Source organism: Salmo trutta, unplaced genomic scaffold (assembly GCF_901001165.1).
Source record: "Salmo trutta unplaced genomic scaffold, fSalTru1.1, whole genome shotgun sequence".
Taxonomy (NCBI): domain Eukaryota; kingdom Metazoa; phylum Chordata; class Actinopteri; order Salmoniformes; family Salmonidae; genus Salmo; species Salmo trutta.
The window spans coordinates 900,164-913,607 of record NW_021823434.1 but is presented as its reverse complement, the minus strand read 5'-3'; positions in this window follow the sequence as shown (position 1 = coordinate 913,607).

Here is a 13,444-nt window from a genome sequence, read left to right as displayed (position 1 = left end):
GTGTGAAGCAACAGCTTCCTGTGACAACCGGAAGTGGTTAAAAACACCCAAGAGCTATTGTCATATTGCCACCTGCAGATAGTGAAAATCACGCAACTCAACCATCTGTTACTCAGTCAATTTTTAAGGTAGAGACTTCTTATTCAGGATTATGTTTATGTCTACCCCAAAGACAACGTGTGTGAAGCAAGAACTTCCTGTGACAACCGGAAGTGGGTAAAATCACCCAAGAGCTATTGTCATATTAATTGCGCATAGTGAAAATCACGCAACTCAACCATCTGTTTCTCAGTCAATTCTTAAGGTAGAGACTTCTTATTCAGGATTCTGTTTATGTCTACCCCAAAGACAACATGTGTGAAGCAACAGCTTCCTGTGACAACCGGAAGTGGTTAAAAACACCCAAGAGCTATTGTCATATTGCCACCTGCAGATAGTGAAAATCACGCAACTCAACCATCTGTTACTCAGTCAATTTTTAAGGTAGAGACTTCTTATTCAGGATTATGTTTATGTCTACCCCAAAGACAACGTGTGTGAAGCAAGAACTTCCTGTGACAACCGGAAGTGGGTAAAATCACCCAAGAGCTATTGTCATATTAAGTGCGCATAGTGAAAATCACGCAACTCAACCATCTGTTTCTCAGTCAATTCTTAAGGTAGAGACTTCTTATTCAGGATTCTGTTTATGTCTACCCCAAAGACAACATGTGTGAAGCAACAGCTTCCTGTGACAACCGGAAGTGGTTAAAAACACCCAAGAGCTATTGTCATATTGCCACCTGCAGATAGTGAAAATCACGCAACTCAACCATCTGTTACTCAGTCAATTTTTAAGGTAGAGACTTCTTATTCAGGATTATGTTTATGTCTACCCCAAAGACAACGTGTGTGAAGCAAGAGCTTCCTGTGACAACCGGAAGTGGTTAAAAACACCCAAGAGCTATTGTCATATTACGTGCGCATAGTGAAAATCAAGCAACTCAACCATCTGTTTCTCAGTCAATTCTTAAGGTAGAGACTTCTTATTCAGGATTCTGTTTATGTCTACCCCAAAGACAACGTGTGTTGAGTAAGAACTTCCTGTGACAACGGGAAGTGGTTAAAACAGCCTAGAGCTATTGTCATATGGACAACCTGCATATAGTGAAAATCACGCAACTCAACCATCTGTCATTCAGTCAATTCTTAAGGTAGAGACTTCTTATTCAGGATTCCGTTTATGTCTACCCCAAAGACAACGTGTGTGAAGCAAGAGCTTCCTGTGACAACGGGAAGTGGTTAAAATCACCCAAGAGCTATTGTCATATTACGTGCACATAGTGAAAATCACGCAACTCAACCATCTGTTTCTCAGTCAATTCTTAAGGTAGAGACTTCTTATTCAGGATTCCGTTTATGTCTACCCCAAAGACAACGTGTGTGAAGCAAGAGCTTCCTGTGACAACCGGAAGTGGTTAAAAATAGCCTAGAGCTATTGTCATATTGCCACCTGCAGATAGTGAAAATCACGCAACTCAACCATCTGTTATTCAGTCAATTCTTAAGGTAGAGACTTCTTATTCAGGATTCTGTTTATGTCTACCCCAAAGACAACGTGTGTGAAGCAACAGCTTCCTGTGACAACCGGAAGTGGTTAAAAACACCCAAGAGCTATTGTCATATTGCCACCTGCAGATAGTGAAAATCACGCAACTCAACCATCTGTTTCTCAGTCAATTCTTAAGGTAGAGACTTCTTATTCAGGATTCTGTTTATGTCTACCCCAAAGACAACGTGTGTGAAGCAAGAGCTTCCTGTGACAACCGGAAGTGGTTAAAATCACCCACGAGCTATTGTCATATTACGTGCGCATAGTGAAAATCACGCAACTCAACCATCTGTTACTCAGTCAATTCTTAAGGTAGAGACTTCTTATTCAGGATTCTGTTTATGTATACCCCAAAGACAACGTGTGTGAAGCAAGAGCTTCCTGTGACAACCGGAAGTGTTTGAAATCACCCAAGAGCTATTGTCATATTACGTGCGCATAGTGAAAATCACGCAACTCAACCATCTGTTTCTCAGTCAATTCTTAAGGTAGAGACTTCTTATTCAGGATTCTGTTTATGTCTACCCCAAAGACAACGTGTGTGAAGCAAGAGCTTCCTGTGACAACCGGAAGTGGTTAAAAACACCCAAGAGCTATTGTCATATTGCCACCTGCAGATAGTGAAAATCACGCAACTCAACCATCTGTTATTCAGTCAATTCTTAAGGTAGAGACTTCTTATTCAGGATTCTGTTTATGTCTACCCCAAAGACAACGTGTGTTGAGTAAGAACTTCCTGTGACAAAGGGAAGTGGTTAAAACAGCCTAGAGCTATTGTCATATGGTCAACCTGCATATAGTGAAAATCACGCAACTCAACCATCTGTTACTCAGTCAATTCTTAAGGTAGAGACTTCTTATTCAGGATTCTGTTTATGTCTACCCCAAAGACAACGTGTGTGAAGCAAGAACTTCCTGTGACAACCGGAAGTGGGTAAAATCACCCAAGAGCTATTGTCATATTAAGTGCGCATAGTGAAAATCACGCAACTCAACCATCTGTTTCTCAGTCAATTCTTAAGGTAGAGACTTCTTATTCAGGATTCTGTTTATGTCTACCCCAAAGACAACATGTGTGAAGCAACAGCTTCCTGTGACAACCGGAAGTGGTTAAAAACACCCAAGAGCTATTGTCATATTGCCACCTGCAGATAGTGAAAATCACGCAACTCAACCATCTGTTACTCAGTCAATTTTTAAGGTAGAGACTTCTTATTCAGGATTATGTTTATGTCTACCCCAAAGACAACGTGTGTGAAGCAAGAACTTCCTGTGACAACCAGAAGTGGGTAAAATCACCCAAGAGCTATTGTCATATTAAGTGCGCATAGTGAAAATCACGCAACTCAACCATCTGTTTCTCAGTCAATTCTTAAGGTAGAGACTTCTTATTCAGGATTCTGTTTATGTCTACCCCAAAGACAACATGTGTGAAGCAACAGCTTCCTGTGACAACCGGAAGTGGTTAAAAACACCCAAGAGCTATTGTCATATTGCCACCTGCAGATAGTGAAAATCACGCAACTCAACCATCTGTTACTCAGTCAATTTTTAAGGTAGAGACTTCTTATTCAGGATTATGTTTATGTATACCCCAAAGACAACGTGTGTGAAGCAAGAGCTTCCTGTGACAACCGGAAGTGGTTAAAAACACCCAAGAGCTATTGTCATATTACGTGCGCATAGTGAAAATCACGCAACTCAACCATCTGTTTCTCAGTCAATTCTTAAGGTAGAGACTTCTTATTCAGGATTCTGTTTATGTCTACCCCAAAGACAACGTGTGTTGAGTAAGAACTTCCTGTGACAACGGGAAGTGGTTAAAACAGCCTAGAGCTATTGTCATATGGACAACCTGCATATAGTGAAAATCACGCAACTCAACCATCTGTCATTCAGTCAATTCTTAAGGTAGAGACTTCTTATTCAGGATTCTGTTTATGTCTACCCCAAAGACAACGTGTGTTGAGTAAGAACTTCCTGTGACAAAGGGAAGTGGTTAAAACAGCCTAGAGCTATTGTCATATGGTCAACCTGCATATAGTGAAAATCACGCAACTCAACCATCTGTTTCTCAGTCAATTCTTAAGGTAGAGACTTCTTATTCAGGATTCTGTTTATGTCTACCCCAAAGACAACGTGTGTGAAGCAAGAACTTCCTGTGACAACCGGAAGTGGGTAAAATCACCCAAGAGCTATTGTCATATTAAGTGCGCATAGTGAAAATCACGCAACTCAACCATCTGTTATTCAGTCAATTCTTAAGGTAGAGACTTCTTATTCAGGATTCTGTTTATGTCTACCCCAAAGACAACGTGTGTTGAGTAAGAACTTCCTGTGACAAAGGGAAGTGGTTAAAACAGCCTAGAGCTATTGTCATATGGTCAACCTGCATATAGTGAAAATCACGCAACTCAACCATCTGTTTCTCAGTCAATTCTTAAGGTAGAGACTTCTTATTCAGGATTCTGTTTATGTCTACCCCAAAGACAACATGTGTGAAGCAACAGCTTCCTGTGACAACCGGAAGTGGTTAAAAACACCCAAGAGCTATTGTCATATTGCCACCTGCAGATAGTGAAAATCACGCAACTCAACCATCTGTTACTCAGTCAATTTTTAAGGTAGAGACTTCTTATTCAGGATTATGTTTATGTCTACCCCAAAGACAACGTGTGTGAAGCAAGAACTTCCTGTGACAACCGGAAGTGGGTAAAATCACCCAAGAGCTATTGTCATATTAAGTGCGCATAGTGAAAATCACGCAACTCAACCATCTGTTTCTCAGTCAATTCTTAAGGTAGAGACTTCTTATTCAGGATTCTGTTTATGTCTACCCCAAAGACAAAATGTGTGAAGCAAGAGCTTCCTGTGACAACCGGAAGTGGTTAAAAATAGCCTAGAGCTATTGTCATATTGCCACCTGCAGATAGTGAAAATCACGCAACTCAACCATCTGTTATTCAGTCAATTCTTAAGGTAGAGACTTCTTATTCAGGATTATGTTTATGTCTACCCCAAAGACAACGTGTGTGAAGCAAAAGCTTCCTGTGACAACCGGAAGTGGTTAAAATCACCCAAGAGCTATTGTCATATTACGTGCGCATAGTGAAATTCACGCAACTCAACCATCTGTTTCTCAGTCAATTCTTAAGGTAGAGACTTCTTATTCAGGATTCTGTTTATGTCTACCCCAAAGACAACGTGTGTGAAGCAAGAGCTTCCTGTGACAACCGGAAGTGGTTAAAAACACCCAAGAGCTATTGTCATATTACGTGCGCATAGTGAAAATCACGCAACTCAACCATCTGTTTCTCAGTCAATTCTTAAGGTAGAGACTTCTTATTCAGGATTCTGTTTATGTCTACCCCAAAGACAACGTGTGTGAAGCAAGAGCTTCCTGTGACAACCGGAAGTGGTTAAAAACACCCAAGAGCTATTGTCATATTGCCACCTGCAGATAGTGAAAATCACGCAACTCAACCATCTGTTACTCAGTCAATTCTTAAGGTAGAGACTTCATATTCAGGATTCTGTATATGCCTACCCCAAAGACAACGTGTGTCTATTCTGTTTGCAAAAAAAACAAAAGGTACATGGCCATAGGTACATAGTGTGGGGCTTAGAGGCTTATACCGCCTTCAATAGTTACTTTCGTTCAAACGATTCAAGAACCGTCAGACCTAGAGCTCCGAAATTTTAGAAACCTGTTCTAGAGCTCAGGTCGATAGTGCACGGTGATTTATGGGGCTCTAGAAGGTTCTCTGACCGAGAAACCGCCTCGTACATTTGCAATATTTTCAATTCATTTTGAATATCACGGACATGGCGACATGTAGAAATGTCCCAGAGTCGCAAGACTAGGTGCATTGAAACCGCCTCGGCCCATAGAGACGGACCCCAATGTCTCTGTCCGATAGCTCATTCAGGGACCCCGTAGTAACGCCCTGAAAAAGTGGATTTTCAGCACCAATTAGGCCATTGCTCGGGCACCGAATGACCTATCGAGCCGAAACTTGGGATTCGGGGTCGCCTCACATAGGCCTACACATAATGTCAGAGCTGGACCCGCAGCTATAACGTAACTATGTGTTTTAGGTTTTTTTATGGTTAAAATTGAAAGCACTGTGAATTATGGGCCTTCTCTGACATATGTGATAGTTGGCTTCTATACGAGTTGGAAAAAGTGGATTTGGTGTCAGATGCTATCAGTTTGGTGTCAAAATGACATCTAATTGACTGATGGACGCTGACTGCTGGGTGACGAGCAATGGAGAGGAACCACAGTCACTGCCCGGCCATCCCGAGTTCATCGAGCCAGTCAATAATGCATTTCTGCAGTATTTTTGAGCATGCCTAAATTTGTGATGCTAAATGCCCATTGAATCATATTGCAAACGTAACGCGCAATATTGCAAATGTAACGCGCATTTGCAAGATGATTCAACAGCAAAAAATATCACCAAAGTTGACATGATGAAATCAACACAACGAGCGATGGAGAGGAACCACAGTCACTGCACGGCCATCCCGAGATCATCGGGCCAGTCAATTATGCATTCTGAGCATGTCAAATTCGTTAAAAATGTTAAAAGCAACAGAGTCCCACTTCTCCCTCATCATACATGACAAGTAGACCATCTGCGTTGATTGATGGCTCAACATAGGGATATATATCATTTGGGCAGTATAAATGCCATTTGGACCATGGTTCACTGACTTTTGGGTTTGGAAACCGACTTCCTATGATCGTACATGGCAAACGGACAAACATACTGATTTGGCACATTCAATACTTTCATACATGTATAATTGACAAAAAAAGAATTGGACATTTCATTTGCACATTTCTAATGGCATTTGGCAAAAAATATAAATTTGTCACTTTTGACTTCCTATGAAATCATATTCCAAATGCACAAATCATATGCCTTATGCACAAGCAAATATGTCACTTTTGACTTCCTATGAAATCATATTCCAAATGCACAAAACATATGCCTTATGCACAAGCAAAAACAACCCAAAAAATTATGTCAATAAAATATGTCAAAAGTATGTCCATACAGCTCTTATACATGTGTAATTGACATAAAAATCAAAAAAATTTCGAAAAACGGTCCAGAAACCACTTTTTTAGGGTTGAAAAGTTTTCAAAAAATATGTCATTTTTTCAAAATTTGACACTTGGGACTTGAATTGTGTTACATTTGCAATATGAAAATTCACTGCGGAGAGCTCTAGCTATCTTTTGGATATTTGCTGTAATTTGGCACTTGCAATACTTCCACAAGTGACAAAAAAAAGCATTGGATATGTCATTTTGCAAAAAAAATGAAAAAAAAAAATGTCACTTTTTTCCTATGAAATCATATTCAAAATGCACAAATCATATGCCTTGCGCACAAGCAAAAGCAACCCAAAAAACGACATCAATAAAAAACGTCAGAAGCATGTTCATACAGCTCTTATACATGTGTAATTGACATAACAATCGAAAAAAAATCGAAAAACGGTCCAGAAACCACTTTTTTACAAGATGCTAAGTTTTCAAAAAAAATATCATTTTATCAAAATCTGAGACTTGGGTAAGAATTGGGTATCATTTGCTGTATGAAAAACCAAGGTGGAGCACGCTCGCCATCTAAAGGAAATTTGGGGTGTTACAATTGGCAATTGCCATCGGAAAATTGCCATATGATTGGCCCGGAGATGGGCCGCTTTGGGTGGTTTTTGCAATCGTGTGTATGATTCGTGCTATGCCAATATGTTGCCATGTTATTTTGTCCAAATCAGGGGGGTATTCCCTTACATACACTTAGGTTGGAGTCATTAAAACTTGTTTTTTAACCACCACAAATTTCTTGTTAACAAACTAGATTTTTGTCAAGTCGGTTAGGACATCTACTTTGTGCATGACACAAGTCATTTTTCCAACAATTGTTTACAGACAGATTATTTCACTGTATCACAATTCCAGTCGGTTTTACATATAATAAATTGACTGTGCCTTTAAACAGCTTGGAAAATTCCAGAAAATGATGTCATGGCTTTAGGAGCTTCTGATAGGCTTAGTGACATCATTTCAGTCAATTAGAGGTGTAGCTGTGGGTATTTCAAGGCCTACCTTCAAACTCAGTGCCTCTTTGCTTGACATCATGGGAAAATCAAAAGAAATCAGCCAAGACCTCAAAAAAAAATTGTAGACCTCCACAAGTCTGATTCATTCTTGGGAGCAATTTCCAAACGCCTGAAGGTACCACGTTCATCTGTATAAACAATAGTACACAAGTATACTGCTAAAAAAAATAAAGGGAACACAAACAAAATAATGTAACTCCAAGTCAATCACACTTCTGTGAAATCAAACTGTCCACTTAGGAAGCAACACTGATTGACAATAAATTTCACATGCTGTTGTGCAAAAGGAATAGACAACAGGTGGAAATTATAGGCAATTAGCAAGACACCCCCAATAAAGGAGTGGTTCTGCAGGTGGTAACCATAGACCACTTCTCAGTTCCTATGCTTCCTGGCTGATGTTTTGGTCACTTTTGAATGCTGGCGGTGCTTTCACTCTAGTGGTAGCATGAGACGGAGTCTACAACCCACACAAGTGGCTCAGGTAGTGTAGCTCATCCAGGATGGCACATCAATGCGAGCTGTGGCAAGAAGGTTTGCTGTGTCTGTCAGCGTAGTGTCCAGAGCATGGAGGCGCTATCAGGAGACAGGCCAGTACATCAGGAGACGTGGAGGAGGCCATAGGAGGGCAACAACCCAGCAGCAGGACAGCTACCTCCGCCTTTGTGCAAGGAGAAGCACTGCCAGAGCCCTGCAAAATGACCTCCTCCAGGCCACAAATGTGCATGTGTCTGCTCAAACGGTCAGGAACAGACTCCATGAGGGTGGTATGAGGGCCCGACGTCCACAGGTGGGGGTTGTGCTTACAGCCCAACACCGTGCAGGACGTTTGGCATTTGCCAGAGAACACCAAGATTGGAAAATTCGCCACTGGCGCCCTGTGCTCTTCACAGATGAAAGCAGGTTCACACTGAGCACGTGACAGACGTGACAGAGTCTGGAGACGCCGTGGAGAACGTTCTGCTGCCTGCAACATCCTCCAGCATGACCGGTTTGGCGGTGGGTCAGTCATGGTGTGGGGTGGCATTTCTTTGGGGGGCCGCACAGCCCTCCATGTGCTCGCCAGAGGTAGCCTGACTGCCATTAGGTACCGAGATGAGATCCTCAGACCCCTTGTGAGACCATATGCTGGTGCGGTTGGCCCTGGGTTCCTCCCAATGCAAGACAATGCTAGACCTCATGTGGCTGGAGTGTGTCAGCAGTTCCTGCAAGAGGAAGGCATTGATGCTATAGACTTGCCCCCCGTTCCCCAGACCTGAATCCAATTGAGCACATCTGGGACATCATGTCTCGCTCCATCCACCAACGCCACGTTGCACCACAGACTGTCCAGGAGTTGGAGGATGCTTTAGTCCAGGTCTGGGAGGAGACCCCTCAGGAGACCATCCACCACCTCATCAGGAGCATGCCCAGACGTTGTAGGGAGGTCATATAGGCATGTGGAGGCCACACACACTACTGAGCCTCATTTTGACTTGTTTTAAGGACATTACATCAAAGTTGGATCAGCCTGTAGTGTGGTTTTCCACTTTAATTTTGAGTGTAACTCCAAATCCAGACCTCCATGGGTTGATAAATTGGATTTCCATTGATTATTTTTGTGTGATTTTGTTGTCAGCACATTCAACTATGTAAAGATCAAAGTATTTAATAAGATTATTTCATTCATTCAGATCTAGGATGTGTTATTTTAGTGTTTTGAGCAGTGTATAAACACCATGGGACCACGCAGCCGTCATACCGCTCAGGAAGGAGACGCGTTCTGTCTCCTAGAGATTAACGTACTTTGGTGCGAAAAGTGCAAATCAATCCCAGAACAACAGCAAAAGACCTTGTGAAGATGCTGGAGGAAACAGGTACAAAAGTATCTATATCCACAGTAAAACCAGTCCTATATCGACATAACCTGAAAGGCCGCTCAGCAAGGAAGAAGCCACCGCTCAAAAACAGCCATCAAAAAGCCAGACTATGGTTTGCAACTGCACATGGGGACAAAGATCATACTTTTTGGAGAAATGTCCTCTGGTCTGATGAAACAAAAATATAACTGTTTGGCCATAATGACCATTGTTATGTTTGGAGCAAAAAGGGGGAGGCTTGCAAGCCGAACACCATCCCAACCGTGAAGCACGGGGGTGGCAGCATCATGTTGTGGGGGTGCTTTGCTGCAGGAGGGACTGGTGCACTTCACAAAATAGATGGCATCATGAGGGAGGAGAATTATGTGGATATATTGAAGCAACATCTCAAGACACAGTCAGGATGTTAAAGCTTGGTTGCAAATGGGTCTTCCAAATGGACAATGACCCCAAGCATACTTCCAAAGTTGTGGCAAAATGCCTTAAGGACAACAAAGTCAAGGTATTGGAGTGGCCATCACAAAGCCCTGACCTCAAACCTATAGAAAATTTGTGGGCAGAACTGAAAAAGCGTGTGCGAGTAAGGAGGCCTACAAACCTGACTCAGTTACACCAGCTCTGTCAGGAGGAATGGGCCAAAATTCACCCAACTGATTGTGGGAAGCTTGTGGAAGGCTACCCGAAATGTTTGTCCCAAGTTAAACAATTTAAAGGCAATGCTACCAAATACTAATTGAGTGTATGTAAACTTCTGACCCACTGGGAATGTGATGAAATAAATAAAAGCTGAAACAAATCATTCTCTCTACTATTATTCTGACATTTCACACTCTTATAATACAGTGGTGATCCTAACTGACCTAAGACAGGGAATTGTTACTAGGATTAAATGTCAGGAATTGTGAAAAACTGAGTTTAAATGTATTTGGCTGAGGTGTATGTCAACTTCCGACTTCAACTGTACCTTATTATCTATCCTGATGCCTAGTCACTACACCCTGCCTTCATGTACATATCTACCTCAAATGATATAGCTCCACATTGATCTGGCACTTCCCGTATATAGCTCCACATTGATCTGGCACTTCCTGTATATAGCTCCACATTGATCTGGTACTACCTGTATATAGCTCCACATTGATCTGGTACTTCCTGTATATAGCTCCACATTGATCTGGCACTTCCTGTATATAGCTCCACATTGATCTGGCACTTCCTGTATATAGCTCCACATTGATCTGGCACTTCCTGTATATAGCTCCACATTGATCTGGCACTTCCTGTATATAGCTCCACATTGATCTGGTACTTCCTGTATATAGCTCCACATTGATCTGGCACTTCCTGTATATAGCTCCACATACATACCACAAACACATTAGTTGGGGGAGGGGTATTATTTTATTGTAACATACAGTATTGATATTTACATTGAATAATAACATCTCAGGCTGTGAAGAAGACATCAGGAGGAATGTCACATTTTGTACCCACTTCATTACACACATTCTTTGTATATCGTTGAATTTTACATTTTTGAGACTGTCCCATCGAACAAGCTACAACAAAGATTCCTAAAATGCAAGGTTGGCATTATATATATAACTATTGTTAACTAAATGGTAACTATTGGTAACTCTAACACTGTGGTGGAGGTTAGGAGGGAGGGGTGGATGTACTTGTAAGGGTCTACCCAGGGATGGCTCTAGCCTTTTGAAAGCCCTAAGCGAGATTTGGTTGCCCCACCCTCGCAGGCAAAACATTTTGGTGCCCCCCCCTCCGCTCCCGACGGCGGAGAGAAAAACATACGTTTTAAAGTGAATTTCCTTAATTTCTACACATTTTGCCATGACTTACACTACCTGGTAATTCAAAGGTTTTTCTTTATTTTTACTATTTTCTACATTGTAGAATAATAGTGGAGACATCAAAACTATGAAATAACACATATGGAATCATGTAGTAACCATAAAAGTGTCAAACAAATCAAATAGCCACCCTTTGCCTTGATGACAGCTTTGCACACTCTTGGCATTCTCTCAACCAGCTCCATGAGGTAGTCACCTGGAATACATTTCAATTGACAGGTTCATTTGTGGAATTTGTTTCCTTCTTAATGTGTTTGAACCAATCAGTTGTGTTGTGACAAGGTAGGGGGAGTGTACAGAAGGTAGCCTTATTTGGTAAAATACCAAGTCCATATTATGGCAAGAACAGCTCAAATAAGCAAAGAGAAATGACAGTCCATCATTACTTTAAGACATGAAGGTCAGTCAATACAGAACATATCAAGAACTTTAAAAGTTTCTTCAAGTGCAGTCGCAAAAACCATCAAGCGCAATGATGAAACTGGCTCTCAGGAGGACCGCCACAGGAAAGGAAGACCCAGAGTTACCTCTGCTGCAGAGGATAAGTTCATTAGAGTTACCAGCCTCAGAAATTGCAGCCCAAATAAATGCTTCACAGAGTTCAAGTAACAGACACATCTCAACATCAACTGTTCAGAGGAGACTGTGTGAATCAGGCCTTTGTGGTCGAATTGCTGCAAAGAAACCACTACTAAAGGACACCAATAATAAGAAGAGACTTGCTTGGGCCAAGAAACACGAGCAATGAACATTAGACCGGTCGAAATTTGAGCTTTGGTCTGGAGTCCAAATTGGAGATTTTTGGTTCCAACCGCCGTGTCTTTGTGGGACGCAGTGTGGGTAAACCGATGATCTCCGCATCTGTATTTCCCACCGTGAAGCATGGAGGAGGTGGTGTTATGGTGTGGGGGTGCTTTGCTGGTGACACTGTCTGTGATTAATTTATAATTCAAGGCACACTTAACCAGCATGGCTACCCCAGCATTATGCAGTGATACGCCATCCTTCCTGGTTTGGGCTTAGGTGGACTATCATTTGTTTTTCAACAGGACAATGACCCAACACACCTCCAGGCTGTGTAAGGGCTATTTGACCAAGGAGAGTGATGGAGTGCTGCATCGGATGACCTGGCCTCCACAATCCCCCGACCTCAACCAAATTGAGATGGTTTGGGATGAGTCAGACCGGAGAGTGAAGGAAAAGCAGCCAACAAGTGCTCAGCATATGTGGGAAGTCCTAAGTGCTCAGCATATGTGGGAAGTCCTTCAAGACTGTTGGAAAAGCATTCCAGGTGAAGCTGGTTGAGAGAATGCCAAGAGTGTGCAAAGCTGTCATCAAGTCAAAGGGTGGCTATTTGAAGAATCTCAAATATAAAATATATTTGGATTTGTTTAACACTTTTTTGCTACTACACGATTCCATATGTGTTATCTCATAGTTTAGATGTCTTCACTACTATTCTACAATGTCGAAAATAGTACAAATAAAGAAAAACCCTTGAATGAGTAGGTGTTCTAAAACGTTTGACCGGTAGTGTATTATGCCATGTTAATGATATCTAAGTAAGAGTGACTAACAAAATCAATGGTCGATATTTGAACATGATTACTACAAGCTGGCTAGACTAACTTACCATTCTAAAAGTTGTTAGCTGACGGCTAATTGAGTGACTATCAGTGACTGACAAGAGAAAAACTGCTGATGCACAGCCACGTCTCTAACTTGCACCTGGTGTTACTATTCTAACTCTCCTTGTTGAGACCCTGACTGAGTTTATGTCACTTTATGCCTGGAGCCGGCCCTGGGTCTACCAGACAGATAGGGGTCTGATAGATCGATAGCAGATTAGTTATGGAGGGAGGGGGTCAACAATAGATCAATCCATCGATAGGAGACTAGTAATGGAGGGTAGAGATAAATCCATCGATAGGAGACTAGTTATGGAGGGTAGAGATCAATAATAGATCCATCCATCGATAGGAGAC